This window comes from Palaemon carinicauda, chromosome 42, assembly GCF_036898095.1.
Source record: "Palaemon carinicauda isolate YSFRI2023 chromosome 42, ASM3689809v2, whole genome shotgun sequence".
NCBI classification, from domain to species: domain Eukaryota; kingdom Metazoa; phylum Arthropoda; class Malacostraca; order Decapoda; family Palaemonidae; genus Palaemon; species Palaemon carinicauda.
Window position 1 is genome coordinate 60,364,149 of NC_090766.1, and position 19,669 is coordinate 60,383,817.

The 19,669-nt window shown below is 46.7% G+C and overlaps 1 long non-coding RNA gene across 1 annotated transcript in view; it reads left to right on the forward strand.

Moving 5' to 3' along the window:
• Positions 1 to 15,042, forward strand: part of LOC137632970 (uncharacterized) — a 67,397-nt gene extending 52,355 nt beyond the window's left edge. Inside the window, exon 3 of the long non-coding RNA XR_011042152.1 lies at positions 13,828 to 15,042. This is a non-coding gene — a long non-coding RNA (uncharacterized lncRNA). The remainder of the gene's footprint in view (positions 1 to 13,827) is intronic.
• Positions 15,043 to 19,669: the final 4,627 nt, after the last annotated feature.

Genomic DNA, 19,669 nt, shown 5'->3' on the forward strand with positions numbered 1-19,669 from the left:
CCCCCTCCTACTGATATTCCCTTGAGGACTCTGTCAGATGGAGAGGAGCCTAAAGCTGCTTAGCCCCCTATGGACTTTAATTAAATCATGATGATTTTTTTTAAGGATCTTTGTCCGGATCTTTTTGTAACTGCTGCTCCTCGTTCGCCTAAACGTCAGAGCTTACACTAGGCCTAGCTACTTCGAAGCCGTTGTTTTTAAGCTAGTGCTCTCTCGCTCTCCTAGAGAGCTTTACGTTGGCTAGGCGACTGGTTTTTCACCAGGAGGAGTTTGGGGGATACAGCCTTTGCTTTCCCTTCTTTTAAACTGGCTTATAGAGCGAGAGTCTGATATGACACGAGAGAAGTTCTCGGCTTGGGAGTTCATGCCTCTGCCCAGATAGACTTCTCAAATCTCGTAGACTCTCCCTGGCGCCTGGCCAGGAGACGCTCCAAGTTTTTTACAGGTCAACTTCACAGCTGTTTTCGAGCCTTTGAAGTTTTGCTGTACAATTATGTCATGCATAAACAAGGCTTTCAGGGATGGAAAGCGGTACCGCCTCAGTCGCTAACCCCGTCTGTGGCCGCACCTGCTCCCGTAGACCCTAAATGGGCTTTGCTGCAAGACATGCAGTCCAAGCTTGCGTTCTTGATAGAGGACTTTAATGCGGAGAAGGTTGCTACCGAACCTTCTGGCCAACAACCTTCCAACCGGTCGGTTGTGCGCCCTGTTGACGCTGAGGTAACCTACTCGCGTCTGCCAGTTGAGGTGGTTCCTCCACCGATGCGACCCAGTGTGGGTTGCCAGCCGCACGTTGTCGTTAAGCGACGCTCGGAGGTGGTTGTTGACGTTCAGGACGTTCAACAACCAGCAGAGGTGACTTGTTTTGACGCAGTGCGTCAACCTCAGCAACCCGGTAGGGTGTTGACTGCACAACCCAGACGGTCTAGACAGTCTCGGGTTAACGCTGTGCTTCCTCGCGCACCCATGGTTGTTGACAGTTCACAGACTGTGCAGCAGTTCCATGATGTTGCATCCGGCTCCGTCACGCATGCACCAGTGCGACCAGACTCAGCGAGCCAGACGTTGCCCACTCCGTTGCCGTTTCCTCATCAGTTTTCGGATGAGGAACCCTCTGATGAGGACGTTGCTGAACAACAAGACGATCAGCCCCCAGAATAGATCAAGCCCTGCTATCCATCCAGAAGATGCTGAAGAAGGAACGCTGCTCAGTCAGGCTGTGGATGAGTCTGGTAGGGACGCTGTCATCCGTGGAACAATTTGTGTCACTAGGAAGACTACACCTCCGTCCTCTTCATACCATCTAGCTTTTCACTGGAAAAAGGACAAGACGCTAGAAGCGGTCTCGATCCCGGTTTCCAAAAAGATAAAGTCTTGTCTGACTTGGTGGAAGGACAATATCAACCTAAGAGAGGGTCTTCCCCTGGCTGTTCAGACTCCCAACCACGTTCTCTTCTCGGACGCATCGGACGTGGGCTGGGGCGCGACACTAGACGGTCGGGAATGCTCAGGACTGTGGAACTCGAGTCAGAGGAGCATGCATATCAACTGCAAGGAGCTGTTGGCAGTACATCTGGCCTTGAAAATCTTTAAGTCTCTCCTTCGAGGCAAAGTGGCAAAGTGGTGGAAGTTAACTCGGACAACACCACGGCCTTGGTGTACATCTCCAAACAAGGAGGTACCCACTCACTGACGTTGTACGAGATCGCAAGGGACCTGCTCATCTGGTCAAAAGGTCAAGACATCTCCCTAGTAACGAGGTTCATCCAAGGCGACTTGAACGTCATAGCAGATTGTCTCAGTCGGAAAGGGCAAGTAATTGCAACCGAATGGACCCTCCACAAGGATGTGTGCAAGAGACTTTGGGCCACTTAGGGTAAACCATCCATAGATCTCTTTGCAACCTCGCTGACCAAGAGGCTTCCAATCTATTGCTCTCCAGTCCCGGACCCAGCAGCAATACATATAGATGCTTTCCTCCTAGATTGGTCACATCTGGATCTCTACGCATTCCCACCGTTCAAGATTGTCAACAAGGTACTGCAGAAGTTCGCCTCTCACGAAGGGACAAGGTTGACGTTAGTTGCTTCCCTCTGGCCCGCGAGAGAATGGTTCACCGAGATACTGCGATGGTTAGTAGACGTTCCCAGTAGTCTTCCTCTAAGGGTAGACCTTCTACGTCAGCCACACGTAAAGAAGGTACTCCAAAGCCTCCACGCTCTTCGTCTGACTGCCTTCAGACTATCGAAAGACTCTCGAGAGCTAGAGGCTTTTCGAAGGAAGCAGCCAGTGCGATTGCTAGAGCAAGGAGAGCGTCTTCCATTAGAGTCTACCAATCGAAGTGGGAAGTCTTCCGAGACTGGTGCAAGTCAGTTTCTGTATCCTCGACCAGTACCTCTGTAGCTCAAATAGCTGTTTTTCTCTTATACCTGAGAAAAGGACGATCCCTTTCAGCTCCCACTATCAAGGGCTACAGAAGCATGTTGGCATCGGTCTTCCGGCATAGAGGCTTAGATCTTTCCAAACATAAAGATCTGCAAGACCTCCTTAAGTCTTTTGAGACCACCAAGGAGCGTCGTTTGGCTACCCCTGGATGGAATTTAGACGTGGTACTAAGATTCTTCATGTCAGACAGGTTGGAGCCGTTACAATCAGCCTCCCTGAAAGATCTCACTTTTAAGACTCTTTTCCTGGTATGCTTAGCCTCGGCTAAAAGAGTCAGTGAGATTCATGCCTTCAGCAAGAACATCGGATTTTCGTCAGAAAAAGCCACTTGTTCGCTGCAACTTGGTTTTCTAGCCAAAAATGAGCTGCCTTCTCGGCCTTGGCCTAAATCTTTCGATATCCCCAGCTTATCGGAGATCGTAGGCAATGAACTAGAAAGAGTCTTATGCCCTGTTAGAGCTCTTAAGTTCTGTTTAAAGCGTACTAAACCTTTACGAGGCCAATCTGAAGCTTTATGGTGTTCAGTTAAGAAACCATCCTTGCCTATGTCAAAGAATGCTTGGTCAGACTTTATCAGATTGTTAATACGAGAAGCTCATTCACATCTGAGTGAGGAAGACCGAACTTTGCTTAAGGTGAAGACGCACGAAGTTAGAGCTGTAACAACTTCCGTGGCCTTTAAGCAAAATATATCTCTGCAAAGTATAATGGACGCAACCTATTGGAGAAGCAAGTCAGTGTTCGCGTCATTTTACTTGAAAGATGTCCAGTCTCTTTACAAGAACTGCTACACACTGGGACCATTCGTAGCAGCGAGTGCAGTAGTGGGTGAGGGCTCAACCACTACAATTCCCTAATTCCTTATCCTTTTAATCTGTCTCTTGAAGTGTTGTTTTTTTTTTTTTTTATGGGTTGTCCGGAAGGCTAAGAAGCCTTTCACATCCTGGTTGATTTGGCGGGTGGTCAAAGTCATTTCTTGAGAGCGCCTAGATTAGGGGTTTGATGAGGTCCTGTTGTATGGGTTGCAACCCTTGATAATTCAGATCCTAGGGGTCGATCAGCATCCTAAGAGGATCGCGAGGCTCCGTAAGGAAGACGTACTTAAAAGGCAGAGTAATTGTTCAAGTCGACTTCCTTACCAGGTACCTATTTATTTTGTTTTTGTTATTTTGATAACTTCTAAAATGAAATAAAAAACTCTTAGCTCATAAAAGTGTAAACATATATTACTGGTCTCTACCCACCATCCTGGGTGTGAATCAGCTATATAATCACCGGCTAAGTTAAATATTGAAAAATGTTATTTTGATTATAAAATAAATTTTTGAATATACTTACCCGGTGATTATAAATTAAATGACCCTCCCTTCCTCCCCAATAGAGACGCAGTGGGACGAGGAGAAAATTGAGTCTTTGTTTACATTGAGAGCTGGGTATCTGGTCGACAGATGGCGCTGTTGGGCACACCCACAACCTGTGTAGCGATCGCTGGCGAGTTTTTCCGTAGAGTTGTCTGTCGAGCAACAGAGTTGCAGCTATATAATCACCGGGTAAGTATATTCAAAAATTTATTTTATAATCAAAATAACATTTTTTGTACAAATGAAGAAGAAAGTAAATTTGGAATCAATAATCACACTTAGAATTTTAATTGAATTATATAAAGTTGAAGATACATTGTCAGTGCAAAGATCTGAATGTTGAGGAGCCAGTGTCCTAGACCTACTTACAATCTTGCTTTGAGTTTTGTTAGGGTTTAACTTCATGTCCCATAATTTGCACCAAGCACTTATTTTAGCAAGGTTAATAATTGATTCAGCATCTATAAGTCTACATTCAGGTGATTGAATTTGTGCAAAAAGATTAGATTATTTGCATATGCAATGAGCTTGTTTTCCAGCCATAACCACATACTGTATGTGCGTATAGTATGAAAAGTAGTGCTCCAAGATTACCCCGAGGCACACCAGATATAACCTGAGGCACACTAGATATTACATTCCTCTAGTCACTATGGGGATGATCAATTGCTACTCTCTGGAATCTATTAATTAAAAATTCAATAATGATGTTAACAAAATACCAACCTACTCCCATCTGCTTAAGTTTGTAATGAAGGCTAATCATTTGAACTTCCTAACCACAGTCGCATTTCTGCACAACATTGGAAATTGTAAGAAGGGCATCACCTGATCCTTGGCCTTTGTGAAAGCCAAACTGCAAATAATAGATGTGATGGTTACTTTTAGTATACCTCTTTAGACGTTTTGCTAAACGACATTCAAAACCCATAGATAATATGGGAATTATGGGAACTGGGTGGTAATCAGCAGGGTTAGAGGCACCACAAACGTATTTACTCTATTGAGTAACATTAATAATTCTCCAAGTGCAAAAAAAACCTCTTCATGCTAACTTTCGATGAATAGGACAATTTTGGAGCTAAGAAATCAGCTGTCTTTATAAAAATCAAAGGGAAAATACTATTTGGGTCTACACCTTTATCAAGTATCAAGGTCCAGTAAGAGTTTTAATTTCATGATACTAAAAAGCTAAACTAGTTAGTTTAGCTTCAGGGAAACAGGAATGAGGAAGATCAAGTTTTTCATTATTCTGCTTACTGTCAAACACATCAGCCTAATGGGTTTCCTTTTCATTTGGATAGTGAGTGACAGAGCCATCTGTTTTAAATAAAGGAGGAACTGATAAGTCTACACCATAGTGTGCAGATTTAAGGGTAGCTCACCATTTATGCTTCTGGGTTGTACCAGAATTGGTTTCTTTTATGGTCAAATTGTATTCCTTTTCACTTGACTCATAAACTCTTAGCTAAGGATAGTTATTCCAAGTCAAATGTAATGTTACTTTCCCAAAAATGATAAGCCTCCTGTTTTTTCCAAATAACTCCCATCTACAATCATCATTGAACCAGGATTTGTCTTTCACTTGGTATTTTAACACATGTAAAGGGATACCAATGTCAATCAAGTTGACTAGATTTTCTTTCAAGAGAACAACAGGCTTAGCCCCTTTATACAATTGTGACCAATTCAAAGGAAAAAGATTGCTTAAAATGTCATTCTAATCTGCTTGAGATTTTATATATATCTTCAAAGAGTATGAAATATTCGGGACACGCTGCTTAGTCCTGATTTCTATTGAAACAGAGGCTTGATCAGAGGTCCCAACTGGAGGACTAACCTAGCATGATATAAAACCGGGGCGATCGGTATTTTGTATGTCAGGTCCAAGCAATTACCAGACTTGCTTGAAATTAACAGGTCATTCCTCCTAAATGGTAAGAATATAAGAAGTGGAGTTGGCCATATTTGTAAAACATGAAGATTTAATGGCAAAGATACTCAGTGTTTGGTTCTCCTAATGAATGCAAGGTATTTGCTGGTCTTTTGACCATATATTGGTGGCTTCAAAATTACTGAAATACATTTTGAATAACTTGGCCTTTAGGAATTATCCCCAAATCCAAACATAGTGTAGTTTTTAAATTCAGCAAATCTATAGTCCTTTTGTTATTTCTAAGCACTTTGAGGCAGAGGTATGATAATTTGAGTAACGCTGACTTCACCTTTGGTCTTCTGTATGGATAAAATGGGTTTACGGATACAGAGGTACCTCAGAGATTGAACACAATTTGTTATAAAAAAAAGTATTTGAACATCAAATCCTTTTCCTCCATAAGAATGAATGGAAATACTGTAGCTGTGGTTGATTCACAAACCTATAATACTCCTATTATGGGTCAATTTTACACAACGTTTACAATGTTAAATTACAGTGCAGTACATAAAAGCATGCCAAAAACAAGAAAAACACTTATGGTTAATAGAATAAATAAATAAATTAAAAAAAAAAACATTGAACTACACTTTCCCAGTATAAGGAGAGTGGATGGCTTGAGTGAGAGATGGTGATGGTGGGATGAACATGGATTAGTGTTGCTTGAGTAAATGCCCTTCTTTGGGTTATTTCTTTTTGTTGCCTTTTTTCTGGCTCTATATCTGATTCACTAAAAACTGATAAAGAGAGCATTGCTTCTGAAAGGACTTAAGCTACACGTAGACTAGCTCAGTTTCCTTTGTATTGGTCCAAGGGCTACAAGTTGTTTAGGTTCGACGTCTGTCAAATAATGTTGAAAAATTTTGTTTTGATAATTGAATTGTTTGAGTTTGTGGCATCAATTTATGTGAAGTACTACTGTACTGTATTTTTGTAATGTGGTAATGGATGGTGGCATAATAATTTTTAAAATCTGTGTGGATTGGAGTTGAAGCGATAACGCAGGAAACGGTAACAATAACTTGGGGAGCAATTCAGATTGCCACACCCAAAGTAACCGGATAAAATGGAATTAATAGTCTTGAAAATTTAATTTCATTAATGGGTTATTTTTATATTTTATGAGATTTTCTCAGCTTTTGGAATTAGAATAAGTAGATAAATTTGTAGTTTTGTATGTTTTGAATGAAGATTTATTTAGGAGTGACTTTTGTCAAGTTAAGTGTCCACCAGTATAAATTTGCATATTTTTAACCATTATTGAGCTTAATAAATATTTATTTTCAATGTTGAGGATCTTTTGTTATGATTATAGTTTTTTCAATATTAAACTTAGCCGGTGATTATATAAGCTGCAGCTCTGCTGCTCGACAGAAAACTCTACGTTCAAAATCCGCCAGCGATCGCCATGCAGGTAGGGGGTGTACATCAACAGCGCCATCTGTCGGGCAGGTACTCAGTACTCAATGTAAACACAGAACTCAATTTTCTCTCTGTCGTGCTACCGGCAAGACCTACTAATTCGCTGTTGCTAACTGGATTGGTTTTCACATCTTTTTGGTGAAGTACACATTTCTGGTTTTGAGCTTTCGCTTTGCAGGCTTTATCTTCAATACATCCTTGCATTCTTTTGTTAATATCGGATTATTTGTTGATGACTTTGGATAGTTTTTGAATTCCCCACTTGACTAATTCAAAATGGCTGACCCTTCTCAAGTCCCTAAATTCAGGAAGTGTAATGCTAGGGACTGTTCAAGGCGTCTTCCGAAGGCCTCTATCGATCCTCACACCGTTTGTTCCAATTGTCGGGATAAAGTCTGCCAATTGGAAGATCGATGTGAGGAATGCGTTGGGCTTTCGGAATTCGATTTCATCGAATTCCTTAAATATACACGTAGGCTAGAGAGAGATAGAGTCAGGAGAAGTTTGTCTCGCTCCGTTGAATTTTCCTCTCCTCATGCCCCACAACCTATTCCTTCCCCTGTAGTGGTTGCTCCTGATCCCCCTTCTAGCACTCGACAACCTTCGATGGCAGATATGATGCGTGCCATCCAAGCTCTGGGTGAGAGAGTCGAGTCCTTGGCTAGTGACCGCAACCAGCTCATGGCAGACGTCAAGGAGCTGAAGTGTAAGAGTGCAGTGGGTGATAAAGTGAGTGATAGTGTTGTGGATAGTGTTGCGCTTGAGGGTTCGTCTGTTCGTGCCTGTCGTCCTCCCAGTCCGGGACCTCTTGCAAGCTCCCAAGCCCAGGGGAGAAGCAATGTCGTACGACCAAAGGGTTCGAGAGGCTTTAATCAGCGAACAGACGTTCCCTCCGTGGTTTCGGGCGTATCTACCCAAGATCGCCCCACCCACACTAAGATGAGTGAGCCCATTTATTCCTCGTCTGCGGAAGAGGTTTCTCGTAAGAAACCATGGACCAAGGTCTCGCGGCCTCTTAAGCGCAAGTCGGTCCCTTCCGCTCAAGTCCAACGGCCCAGTTGTAGCCACTGGGTCAGTTCGGACTCGCTGCAGTCTTCTGACGACTGCTCACCTCCTAAGAGAGGCAAAGCGGTACCGCATCAGGCAGTCACACCGTCTGTTGCCGCACCTGCTCCTGTAGACCCTAAGTGGTCTTTGCTGCAGACCATGCAGGTTCAGTTAACGTCATTGATGCAGGACTTTCGTGCGGAGAAGGTTGACGTTGCACCAACCTCTAGCCTACAACCACCCACGGTTGTGCGTCCTGGGGACGCTGAGGCAACCTTCGACCGCACTCCAGCTAAGAGAGTCCCGCCACCCATGCGCTGCCAGCCGCATGTTGACGTTCAGCGACGCACGGAACCTTCCGTTGACGTTCGCGAGGTACAACAACAGTCTAAGTTGTTTTGTTTTGACGCTGTGCGTCAACCTCCGCAACCCATTGTGGCTACCTCTGCTCGCCCACATCAGACTACACAGTCTGGAGTAGACGCTATGCGTCCCCGCGCTGCTATGGTTGTTGCCAGTTCACAGACTGGGCAACAGTTCCATGACGTTGCGTCCGGTTCAGTCACGCGTGCACCCGTGCTGCCGGACTCAGCTGACCAGCCGATTCCTACTCCTTTGCCGCTTCCTCCTCAGTTCTCAGATGATGGACTCTCTGATGATGACGACGCGGCCCACATTGATGACCCACATACGGACCTTGACGAACCCAAGACCACGCAACCCTCTTTGGACTTTAGGAAAGTTCTTGCTCTGTTCAAAGAGATGTATCCGGACCAGTTTGTGTCTGCGGCCCCACGCTCCCCTCCATCAGAGTTTGCTTCAGGTACGCAGTCATCCGCGCCTGCCTTTACGAAACTCGTCCTCGCCCGCTCGTCCAAGAGAGCTTTACGGGTTTTAGGAGACTGGATGCAGTCCAAAAAGGACCTAGGGAAGACAGCGTTTTCGTTTCCCCCTGCGAAACTCTCCTCCAGATCGAGCGTCTGGTATGCCACGGGAGAAGTTCTCGGCTTGGGAGTTCCTGCCTCTGCCCAGGGCGACTTCTCAAGCCTGGTAGACTCTCCCCGCAGGCTAGCCATGAGACGCTCTAAGATATGCTGGTCTCCTACGGACTTAGACCATCTGTTGAAAGGAGTGTTTAGAGCCTTTGAGGTCTTTAACTTTTTGGACTGGTGTCTGGAAGCTTTGAGCAGGAAGATCTCCCCGTCTGACAAGGAATCTTCCTTGCTCATAATGTCCTGCATGGACAAGGCCATACGAGACGGGTCTAGTGAACTTGCGGCTTCGTTCGTTTCCGGGGTCCTCAAGAAACAGGAGAACCTTTGCACGTTCCTGTCAGCTGGAGTAACACCATGTCAGAGATCTGAACTCCTTTTTGCTCCTCTCTCAAAGTGCCTTTTTCTGGAGGACTTAATTAAGGAGATTGCTGCCTCTTTGATTCAGAAGGATACCCATGACCTGGTTGCGTCCTCTGCCCGCAAAGCCACCCCTTTGCCTTCCGTGTCAAGACCCAGGATGGACACTCCAGCGTCCAGATTCATTCCGCCCTTTCGTGGCAGAGCCTCCAGCAGAGGAGGTGCTCGTGCCGAAGGGAGACGTGGGAAGAAGAAAGGTACCAAGTCCTTTAAAGGCAGAGTCTGACTGCCTCCTTCTTCAGACAGCAGTGGGAGCCAGACTCAAGAACTTCTGGCAGACCTGGGAGGCAAGAGGCGCAGATGCACAATCTGTGAAGCTGCTCAGAGAAGGGTACAAGATCCCGTTTGTCCGCAAACCCCCTCTAGCAACGTGTCCCATCGATCTCTCTCCCAGGTACAGAGAGGAACACAAGAGACGAGCTTTGAAGCAGGAGGTGTCTCTCTTACTAGAAAAGGGAGCGGTAGTCAAAGTCCGGGACCATCAATCCCCGGGCTTCTACAACCGTCTCTTCTTAGTGGCAAAGAGGACAGGTGGGTGGAGGCCGGTGCTAGACGTCAGTGCGCTGAATGTCTTTGTCACAAAGCAGACGTTCGCCATGGAGACCTCAAAGTCTGTTCTAGCAGCGGTCAGAAAGGAAGACTGGATGGTCTCTTTAGACCTAAGGGACGCATACTTTCACGTCCCCATCCACCCAGACTCCCAACCTTTTCTGAGGTTCGTTTACGAAAAGGTTGTCTACCAATTTCAAGCCCTGTGCTTTGGCCTAAGCACAGCTCCTCTTGTGTTTACGAGGCTGATGAGGAATATAGCCAAATTCCTTCATTTAGCGGACATCAGAGCCTCCCTCTATTTGGACGACTGGCTTCTAAGAGCCTCTTCCAGTCGTCGCTGTCTGGAGAATCTAAAGTGGACTCTAGATCTGATCAAGGAATTGGGTCTCCTGGTCAATATAGAAAAGTCTCAACTGGTCCCATCCCAAACTATTGTGTATTTAGGGATGGAGATTCACAGTCAAGCTTTTCGGGCTTTTCCGTCGGCCCCCAGAACAAGTCAAGCCCAGGTATGCATCCAGAACATGCTGAAGAGGGAACGATGTTCAGTCAGACAGTGGATGAGTCTGATAGGGACGCTATCATCCCTGGAACAGTTCGTTTCGTTAGGGAGACTACACCTCCGTCCCCTTCAATTTCACCTAGCTGTTTACTGGAAAAAGGACAAGACGCTAGAAGCGGTCTCGATCCCCATTTCCGAGAAGATGAAGTCGTCCCTGACTTGGTGGAAGGACAGTATCAGCCTCAGAGAGGGTCTGCCCCTGGCGGTTCAGACCCCCAACCACGTTCTCTTCTCGGACGCATCGGACACGGGCTGGGGTGCGACTTTAGACGGTCGGGAATGCTCGGGAACTTGGAACTCGCATCAAAGAACGTTACATATCAACTGCAAGGAGCTACTGGCAGTTCATCTGGCCTTGAAAAGCTTCAAGTCCCTCCTTCAAGGCAAAGTGGTGGAGGTGAACTCGGACAACACCACGGCTTTGGCGTACATCTCCAAGCAAGGAGGGACCCATTCTATGACGTTGTATGAGATCGCAAGGGACCTCCTCACCTGGTCAAAAGATCTAAACCTTTCACTAGTAACGAGGTTCATCCAAGGCCACTTGAATGTCATGGCGGACTGCCTCAGTCGGAAGGGACAAATCATTCCAACAGAATGGACCCTACACAAGGATGTGTGCAAGAGACTGTGGGCCACATGGGGCCAGCCTACCATAGATCTCTTCGCAACCTCGATGACCAAGAGGCTCCCAATATATTGCTCACCAATCCCGGACCCAGCAGCAGTTCATATAGATGCCTTTCTACTGGATTGGTCACATCTAGACCTTTATGCATTCCCCCCGTTCAAGATTGTCAACAAGGTACTGCAGAAGTTCGCCTCTCACGAAGGGACAAGGTTGACGTTAGTTGCTCCCCTCTGGCCCGCGAGAGAATGGTTCACCGAGGTACTTCAATGGCTGGTGGACGTTCCCAGAACTCTTCCTCTAAGGGTGGACCTTCTACGTCAGCCACACGTAAAGAAGGTACACCAAGGCCTCCACGCTCTTCGTCTGACTGCCTTCAGACTATCGAAAGACTCTCTAGAGCTAGAGGCTTTTCGAAGGAGGCAGCCAGGGCGATTGCTAGAGCAAGGAGGACATCCACTCTTAGAGTCTACCAGTCGAAGTGGGAAGTCTTCCGAAACTGGTGCAAGTCAGTATCAGTATCCTCGACCAGTACCTCTGTAACCCAAATAGCTGACTTCCTATTATATCTGAGGAAAGAAAGATCTCTTTCAGCTCCCACGATCAAAGGTTACAGAAGCATGTTGGCATCAGTCTTCCGTCACAGAGGCTTAGATCTTTCCAACAACAAAGATCTACATGACCTCCTTAAGTCTTTTGAGACCACGAAGGAGCGTCGTTTGGCTACACCTGGTTGGAATTTAGACGTGGTACTAAGATTCCTTATGTCAGAAAGGTTCGAGCCGCTACAATCAGCCTCCTTTAAAGATCTCACTTTAAAGACTCTTTTCCTGGTTTGCTTGGCCACAGCTAAAAGAGTCAGTGAGATTCACGCCTTCAGCAGGAACATCGGATTTTCATCTGAAACGGCTACATGTTCTTTACAGCTTGGTTTTCTAGCCAAAAACGAGTTACCTTCTCGTCCTTGGCCGAAATCGTTCGATATTCCAAGCCTTTCAAATATGGTTGGAAATGAACTAGAAAGAGTCTTATGCCCTGTTAGAGCTCTTAAGTTCTATTTAAAACGAACTAAACCTTTACGAGGACAGTCAGAAGCTTTATGGTGTTCTATTAAGAAACCTTCTTTGCCCATGTCAAAGAATGCCTTATCTTATTATATCAGACTGTTGATACGAGAAGCTCATTCCCATCTGAGTGACGAAGACCAAGCTTTGCTGAGGGTAAGGACACATGAAGTTAGAGCTGTCGCAACTTCAGTGGCCTTTAAACAAAATAGATCTCTGCAGAGTATAATGGACGCAACCTATTGGAGAAGCAAATCAGTGTTCGCGTCTTTTTATCTTAAAGATGTCCAGTCTCTTTACGAGAACTGCTACACCCTGGGACCATTCGTAGCAGCGAGTGCAGTAGTGGGTGAGGGCTCAACCACTACATTCCCCTAATTCCATAACCTTTTTAATCTTTCTCTTGAAATGTTTTTTATTGTTGTTTTTGGGTTGTCCGGAAGGCTAAGAAACCTTTCGCATCCTGGTTGATTTGGCGGGTGGTCAAATTCTTTTCTTGAGAAGCGCCTAGATTAGAGGTTTTGATGAGGTCCTGTAGTATGGGTTGCAACCCTTGATACTTCAGCTCCTAGGGGTCGCTCAGCATCCTAAGAGGATCGCGAGGCTCCGTAAGGAAGACGTACTTAAAAAGGCAGAGTAATTGTTCAAGTCGACTTCCTTACCAGGTACTTATTTATTTTATGTTTGTTATTTTGAATAACTGCTAAAATGAAATAAAAAATCCTTAGCTCATAATAATGTAAACAATTATTGCTGGTCTCTACCCACCCCCCTGGGTGTGATTCAGCTTATATAATCACCGGCTAAGTTTAATATTGAAAAATGTTATTTTTATAATAAAATAAATTTTTGAATATACTTACCCGGTGATTATATATTAAAGGACCCTCCCTTCCTCCCCAATAGAGACCCAGTGGACCGAGGAGAAAATTGAGTTCTGTGTTTACATTGAGTACTGAGTACCTGCCCGACAGATGGCGCTGTTGATGTACACCCCCTACCTGCATGGCGATCGCTGGCGGATTTTGAACGTAGAGTTTTCTGTCGAGCAGCAGAGCTGCAGCTTATATAATCACCGGGTAAGTATATTCAAAAATTTATTTTATTATAGAAATAACATTTTAACTGATTATTGTTGGTCAAGTCACTATAAAACCAATAAGCAGTACAGTACTCTAGTAAATCATCCTTGTACTGTATATCATAGGTAAAGACCCCTTGTACTTTATATCATGGATAAAGACTCGGTATGTCTTATAATTTTTTCAAAGAGAAAAATTTTAAAAGATAGGTTATTAGTGTACGATACATGGTTCAATATGAATATCCTTTAAATAACCATGACTTCATTCAAGCGAGTGTCATCTCAGTCACTGACCACCTTTTCTCCCTCTCCAGGTTTTTCTTTATATGTTACCGTATCGTTGCTAGTCCTGATACAGGTTTTGCCATCTGCTAATTGGCCATAATGCCAAGTCATCTCTGGAAATCATGAGGATGAAGATCAAGGCCTGAACCCTGAGGGACACCACTTGTGACTTTGCTACAAGAGAATCTCCCATGTATGACAATACTGATTTTAGTTACATAGCCAGTTTTTTATTGGGTGTGCACTTTTATAGAATTTAACACAAATGGCCTTTTACTTATAATCTCAAAAATTCATTCATGTATAGTCATTGACAACCAACGTTCATCTTAAATTTTTTCGTTACTCTAGATATTAATTTCTTGCACCATTGTTCAATTAGGTCATGATGTTATCTGCAAAAGTCTTTTATCATAATTGTGATAACCTTTTGCACTTAGATTTTCCCCTTTTATACCATTTTACCTGTATTACTAGGTATGTAATTAATTCTAATGTGTTCTTACGCAAATAAAAGCCCTTGTCATTTATATGGTTTACTTCCAAGTCATTTAGTTAAGACCAGGATTAAAGATGTGGGATTCTGGTAACATTATATGTTTCTTTCACTTCCAGAAACAAAAGCCAGAAACCTTCTCTGGTTACACGATATCTCCCATTCAGATTCTTTTGTTGGAGCTTATCGAAACTCTGGTAACCAAGTATGACAGCCTTATTTTTCATGGTACTGAGTTGATTGATGTAGTGTCGCCCGTAGGGCAAACTGAACCTGACATCACGCATAGTGATACTGATCCTCTGGCTTCGACTCTTTGTCCAACCAAAGCAAGAGATTGTACAGTTTCTCTTTCTTTAAAGATTATGGGAACCTTAATAGGTCCCTGTTCCACCCCTGCGAGTATGCTCAGTCCAGGGGAACACATTTGCCTTTCAGGTATCATAAATCAAACAGTCTCCCGTGAGTGTGTTGAAAATTTCCCCTAAAACACCACTGCAAACACCTTATCAAGTGGCAGTAGATCAACCTATCTCCCCAGGCACCGAAGCAGGGTTACTGGGGGGTTACTTCTATTATCCATTACGTGCTCGAAGCGAGCCTGGACTTCTATTCAGAGGTGCTTCCAAACAAGGTCTTCCCGACAGAAGGAAGCCATTGGCTCCTTTACGAATACTTCCTTTTCAGATGACCCAAGGGCATCTACCATTACGTAATCTTCAGATTCTAATTTACAATTGTTCCGTAACTGGAATACAAACCACGCTATTTAATAGTGGTACTGTATTACTTTCGGCGCAGCTGAAATGACGAGCTATTAATTTTTAACAAGTGTTTACTACCCACACCGCTAGTTAGCGGGGTCAGGGGAGGGTAGCTTGCTACCCCCCCCCCCCCCCTCCCTCTCACACACCTGTGCTTGAGCCCACTTTGCTCTCGGCTTGGATGGTGGTCGGACGTGTCCGCTCTCATCCTTGTCGTCATATTGGCAGCCATTTAATTGCTTTTGTTCTTTTCTTTTTCTAGTTTCTGTATATGTGAAGTTGGCCTCTGCAATCATGCGCACCTGCCCTGGGTTTCCCGACCGCCCCTGTGGAATGTTCATGTCGGTGGTCGAGACTGATCCTTACGCCCTTTGTCCTTCTTGTAGGGGCCAACGTTGTGATAGTTCCAACAAGTGTAGGGAGTGGTCTGCCTCCCAGTGGGAGAGGTTTTCGCGACGACGGAAGAAGTCCAAACAGGATAATTCTCCTTCGAAGGTTGCTTCGAAGAAAGAAAAACCCAAGGCCTCTTCTTCCATTGCCCAAAACTCCTCCGAAGCTCCCACTCGGTCGGTCTCTTTCAAGAGGCCGTCGAGTGGTAGCGTAGACGGACTTATTGTTAACCAACCTCGGGTCTCGAGAGATGACATTGCTAGCGAAGCAGCTCACCTCTCCCCCAGGGGGAGGATATATCACTAACCTCCTTATTTCAGCCTTGGGCTTACGGGTTCGCCCTCCAAGGAGGTTTTGCTTAACTACATCTGATTGGGTGCTGCTGTCAAGCAATCACCGTCACCGTCAGAGGTTGATCCTCTGTCTCTTGTCGACATTGTGGTGTCTGAGGTATCCAATGTGGTCTCACCTATCTCCTCTTCCACTCCAAACTTTACGGTAGCTGGCAGCTTTGTTTCTCCTGTTTCTGATCAACCTACGAAGGAGAAACTTAAGTCCATCGTCAGTCTCTCCTGCTAGTGTTTCTCCCCCTCGGGGGAGTTCACATACAGAGACTCCTCTTCGGAGGACTGGAGAAGGTCAGCTTGCTGATCCAACGGCCCCCAGAGGACGCATTCGTCGGAAGGCTCGCCTTCCTCTTCGCCATAGAGGCCTTCCTTCACCTGCGGTGAGGAGGCGCCTCTTTTATTCAACATCTTCGATGCAGTCCCCCGCAGAGGAGCCTCTAGACTAATCATCCGTCACTGCACCTGCATTGGTCCTGGACCTCTCTGTAGATCGTTCGCAATCTCCTTTGGTGGAAGGTCGTCCTTTTAAAGGACACGTCGACCTTCCACCCGACAGACCTGCTGACCTTCCATCGCTGTTCCTGCATGGGCCTAACAAGGCTCCATCCAAATGTGCTATTGCGCACCAACAACTTACACGTTACGCGCCCATGAAACCTGACAAGCGCTCATTAGTAGCTCGTCAGGCCCTCGCTCATTAGTAGCTCGTCAGGCCCTCGCTCATTAGTAGCTCGTCAGGCCCTCGCTCATTAGTAGCTCGTCAAGCCCTATCACTATCGCGCTGATATTAATCCTTACCCTAACACAGGGCATCAAGAGCGTACGCGTCAACACGCGCATACACTCCAACAAGAGCATAGCTCCATCATGCGCCCTCGATCTCCTGCGTGCCCTGCCCAAACTGCGCCCACGCGCCCTGCGCTTATGCCCCAACAGTCCTACGTGCCTGCGCCCATCTGAGCGCCAGCGCTCACCTGCGCACAAAATACCTACGCACCAGCGCTCTCCCATGCGCCAACATTCTCCAGCACATGCGCATACGCGCCCAACATCTCGCTCTCCTGCGCGCCATGCTGGGCACCATCCTACGTGCCAGGTTAAACCTGCGCGCCATGCTGGGCACCATCCTACGCGCCAGGTAAAACATGCACGCCAACTTTCCACTGATCACAGGACTTCTGGGAAGTCAGCCATGCTGCCTTCTCCCGCGCGCCAACCCTTACCAACGCACACCTGCTCAATAGCCTTCTCTCGCCCGCATCTGCAAGGATATGCGCGCACGCTCGTCAATCCTCTCCTAGGGATGAGCGCCCCGCATGAATCTTATGCGCGCGCACGCCCTACGGCCGGCACAGACGAGCGCAAACACTCTCCCACGCGCTCTTCTTGATAATCCTGCGCGGCACACGAATATTCTTCCACTCGCGCGAGCCCCGATATTCTCCCTCGAGCGAGCGCCATTATTCTTTCTCACGCGAGCGTCAATACCCTCCCGCGCGAGCGTCAATACCCTCCCGCGCGCGTCAATATCCTCCCGCGCGCGCGTCAATATCCTCCCGCGCGCGCGAGCCCCGATATTTTCCCTCGCGCGAGCGCCATTATTCTCCCTCCCGCAAGCGCCATTATTCTCCCTCCCGCGAGCGTCGATATCCTCCCACGAGCGTCAATATTCTCCCGCGCGCGTCAATATTCTCCCGCGCGCGTCAATATCCTCCCGCGCGCGTCAATATCCTCCCGCGCGCGAGACTACACATCCAAAGAACGACGTACGGAAAGGTCGTCATCGCCTCATTCCCCTCCCCGCAAGCGCATGCCACCGCGCATTGTGGGAGAAGGGATACTTCCAGAGGGGTCCAGGATCCCAAAGCTACCACAGGCGAACCCACCAATTATAGTTACTCCTCCCAGGGATCCTTCAATCCCTTTCCCTTCAAGGGGTATGTCTGACAGCACGTCTGTCAGCCAACAGCCCTGGTTCGGTGCCCTGATCAGAGCCATATCTCAGACTCTCAAGCCTGTCCTCTCTGAATTGGGACACAGAACCATGGCTTTTTCTACCCCTTTGAAGAGAAAAAGAGGAGTTCCAGACGCGGTTACTTCCCCAAGGGTGAAACTGACTCCACGCAGACCATTGAGGCAGGTTCCTTCTATTCCTCAGACTGCCTCTCCTTCCCTTTCAGACGAAGATTTCCCGTCTCCAAGGGAATCACGCGAGGAGAGACTTTCCCCCATCGCACCAATGGAGGAAACCTCTTTTCGCGCCGAGGGGTCCACTCAGTCAGGGATTGGAAGGAACATGCCACCCTTGTTAATGTTGGAGTCTTATATCCTTCCCAGGAAGGAATCTAAAGACTCCAAAACATTGCCTAAGTCCTCCACGAGGACTAGGATGGAGCCAACTAGCCACTCAGGGAATGTCCGCGACTCTCCCCAAGAAGAGTGTTCGGGGATAGGAGACTTCGCTGCAAGTCCTACAGCAGGTTGAGACCAGCAAGAGTCAGAACATGCATTTTGGCAAGTTATGACTCTAATGAGGGCTCTCAACGGGTTTTCCGACCCAGAGATCCCTCCTCGAGAGTCTTAGAACGCGTCTTTGGTACTCAAAAGCCCTCTAAGACCAGTGCAGCCCTGCCCTGGTCTCAAGGGGAAAAGAGTACCAGGGACAAGATCTCACAACAGCTATCCGAGATGTCCTCCTCCAACCGTTCCGGTACCACCAACAAGCTCCTCCCACCTCCTCGCGTACAGCAGAGGAGGTACTTCGAGATCCTAGAGGAGCCTTGTCTAGCTCTTCCACTTCACCACTCCCTGGAAGAGCTAGCCAGGGAAGTCCCTCTTGAGAGACTCTCCAACCGGCAGGGCTCATTCTCGGCAGCCGAGATCCTCAATCAGGAGAAAGTCACGAAGTATGCTATGCAAGCCACTTCGTGGCTCGATATCTGGTTGGGGACCTTAGGTATCCTGATACGTTCTGAGGATTTCTCGAAGGAACATACCAGGAAAGCTATGGAAACCTTCCTTCTCTCAGGTACTCTCACGATCGAGTTTCTGGCCCACCAAGTCTCGAACTTGTGGGCAAATACCATCCTGAAACGTCGGGATGCAGTTGCTGAGAGATTCCATCATAAGGTCCCTAGCACCGAGATCAATAGGCTCAGACATTCCTCTATAGAGGGGTCTGTTCTTTTCGAGCCTAAGGATGTGGAACATGCCGCTGAGAGGTAGAGGAAGTCTCATCAGGACTCCCTCTTTCATAGGGCTTTAACATCCAAGCCCTGTAAGCCTCCAGCACCACAGCAGTCCCGTCCAGTCAAGACCACTACGACGACAACAGCAGCGAAGATTATGGTGTCTCAGCCCTTTCCTGTCAAAGAAAGGAAAGGCAAAAAGTCCTCCAGGGGAAGCAAATATCCTAGAGGGAGCAGCCGAGGCCACAGACACTAGGATAGGCAGTCCCCCTGCATTTCCACCGGGGGGGGATGCCTACAAAGTAGCTCAAACAGGTGGAAGCAACTCGGGGCCGATTCCTGGTAGTAGGTTGGCCAGGGCACCAGCCACCCATTGAGATACTACCACTAGAGAGTTATGGGGTACTTTGACTGACCAGACAGTACAGTACTTCATTGGATCCTTTTCTCTGGTTACGGTTCACTTTCCTTTTGCCTACACATACACCGAATAGTCTGGCTCTTTACAGATTCTCCTCTGTCCTCATACACTTGACAACACTGAGATTACCAAATAATTCTTCTTCACCCAAGGGGTTAACTACTGCACTGTAATTGCTCAAACAGGTGGAAGCAACTCGGGGCCGATTCCTGGTAGTAGGTTGGCCAGGGCACCAGCCACCCATTGAGATACTACCACTAGAGAG